This window comes from Electrona antarctica (assembly GCF_951216825.1).
Source record: "Electrona antarctica genome assembly, chromosome: 3".
NCBI classification, from domain to species: Eukaryota; Metazoa; Chordata; class Actinopteri; order Myctophiformes; family Myctophidae; genus Electrona; species Electrona antarctica.
This window is the reverse complement of record NC_136808.1, coordinates 22,547,258-22,550,358: the sequence shown is the minus strand read 5'-3', so window position 1 is coordinate 22,550,358 and position 3,101 is coordinate 22,547,258.

Here is a 3,101-nt window from a genome sequence, read left to right as displayed (position 1 = left end):
TCACTACTTCATCATGTGACTGAGAGCCGGTGTTGCCAGATTGTGTGAGAGAAACAAGCAACCGGGTCCATGAAAACAAAGCCAAAAAAAAGAAGCCTGACTACTAATGAAATGAAATGAAATGAAATGAAGTGGAGTGGAATGGAATGGAATGGAATGGAATTGAATTGAATTGAATTGAATTGAATTGAATTGAATTGAATTGAATTGAATTGAATTGAATTGAATTGAATTGAATTGAATTGAATTGAATTGAATTGAATTGAATTGAATTGAATTGAATTGAATTAAATTAAATTAAATTAAATTAAATTAAATTAAATTAAATTAAATTAAATTAAATTAAATTAAATTAAATTAAATTAAATTAAATTATTACTATATTTACCCAGGGTATCTGGGCTAAGCTCAAGAACTTGTTTCCAGCCAGGCCCTGCTCATAGAACTTCGTAGTGGTTCAATGCCTTGTTCAAGGGCACTTCAGCGGTGGTAATTTTAACTAGGCCTGCAGTGGTTTTTTGTATAATGGGATGAATCTAGAGTTGCAATACCCTATATTGACTTTCTAGTCTCTACTCATCCAAATTGCGTTTGCGATCTGCTTGTATTAAACAATGTTAAACTCGCCAACATTGCAGCTCTAGGCCAAGCTTGAATTATCCTCTTTCAATCTGCCGAGCTTTTGTTTCATAACAATCCACCGTAGACATGTTATGAGCTACTTTCTGTCAAGAAATTCTGTGCAGGTGATTATTTTTTGCTGTGCTGGAGTTTGGAAGCACTCGTCGTAAGTCACTGAACGGCCCGGTGTACCACCTGTCGAATTTGTCAAAAACGAGTGCTTCCAAACTGCAACACTTAGAAAAAGAATTACCTGCAGAGGATGTCTTGACAGAAAGTAGCTCATAACATGTCTACGGGGGATTTTTATGAAACAAAAGCTCGGCAGATTGAAAGAGGATAATTCAAGCTTGGCCTAGAGCTGCAATGATGGTGAGTTCGTCATTTAATACAAGCAGATCGCAAACGCAAATTGTAAATTATAAAAAAAATCTAGAGTTGCAAATTGCGGCTAGCTGCCATAGAGGTGAGGGGCCTTGTACACTATTTGGACTGCTGTGTGAAAAATGGGTATTGGGCCTTTCTGTGTGTAGTTGCAGTGTTGACCTTGAGGTCAAGTGTAAGGTGCTGTGTGATTTCACCAATTTGATTCCCCTCATAAGCCGACAAAGCGGAGCAAGTGGGTTATTTTGGGCAGCATTTGGGAAAATATGATACATGTTGTAGGCCTATATGTCATTGCTCACTTCAGATTTTAAATTAATTTGGAATAAAACTGTGTTTTATTGAAATTCCTTATTTGTACTAAAAGCTAATAAAGATTGTATATTTTTCTATGATACCTTGGAGTCCTGCATGTTGATTATTATGGCGGGGTAACATATAACTTTACAGAAGAACAAGCCCAGGCTCGCTTATAATAGGCAGACATGGCAACAACAACTTCCGTCTGGCACATATATAATTCGTCGCACGACGGTGTCGCGCGGGGAAAATAGTAGATCTACAAGCTCAAAACGCATTGTCGGATGCTATATTTGTGGACGCGGAGCTCTCAAAGGGCACCTACGGACGGCTGCAATTCCAAACTGGCCCTGATTCTGAATCCCCCCTACCCCCTTTTCCCCTCACTCTAGGCCTATATGTTTTCCCCCTTTTTACCTCCTTTATGATGTTCTGTTCTGTTCTGTCTATAGAAGTGTCTATTTGTACGTCTCTAAATGTTTTGATGATTTGAACATGGTGGACCCTATTGGAAACAAGTGTAATGCTTAATTGGGTCGTCCACTCACAGTTAACAGCCTTTGTATTGAGTTTGTGCTTGAAATGTACTGTAATTCTGCAAACTGTTAATAAATTCTTCAATCAATCAATCAATGATGATTTCCTGTTTTTGGCTATATAGTCTATATTTGTACGTCTCTAAATGTTATGATGAATTGAAAATGGTGGACCCTCTTGTAAACAAGTGTAATAGCTACTCTAAAGGTGACAGTTTTTGTATTGAGTTCTGATCTGTGGCTGAAATGTAAGTAAGTAAACCTTACCGAGCCATGAGGCCCATAGGGCAGGAGCCTATCTCCTGTTTCTGTAGCGTGAGGCAGCTTGATGTACAAGTACACCCCTGGACATGACGCTAGTATGTCGCAGGGACTTACCCCCAATCCAACCCTTGATGCTGAGTGTCAAGCAGGGAGGCACTGGGTCCCATTTTTAGAGTCTTTGGTATGAACCCCAACCTCCCAGTCTCAGGGCGGACACTCTAACCACAAGGCCACTGAGCTGGTGGCTAAAATGTAGCCTACTGTAATGCTGCAAACTGTTAATAAATACTAGTGATGGGAGATTAATCGGCAAACACATCGGTATCGGCCGTTTTTAGATTAATCGGCATCGGTTCGATTAATCAATCAGACCGATTCATTCATCGGTCCGATTAATCTTTACAGATAAACAAGCCCAAAGTAACAGCTTGAACAGATTTAAATTCAATCTGACTTGCCTAAACCTGCGGTGCAGATACCCTGTTACATGTATTTTTCAGAATGGACAAAATTATTATAATTTTGCAATACAGAATGAGATATCGACATATCGGTTATCAGCCATAACAGAAATTAATTATATCGGATATCGATAACGGCCAAAATGTCTCATCGGCACATCCCTAATAAAAACTTCAATCAATAAAAAATTGTATTTTCGGAGCGAGGCTAGCACTCCTGCATGGTTGGCGTATTGCTGCCTACCATTGGTTGGTTAGAGTACAATTCTGTTCACGACTTTAAATAGTTATAGCCTATTTAAAATAACTTTCTAAATATACCACAAAACAACATTCCATTGTTAAATGTATTCAGATATTTTAATATTCCATAAATATAAGTAGGCCTATATAACACATGTGCAAGGGTAGTCTGGCTTATTAGCCAGGCTAGTGACAGACAGGCTATACTATTCACTTAATTGTCCTAATCACACTTTTGGTCTCTATCTATCCATCTATGCACCCCCCCCCCCCCCCCACACACACACACACA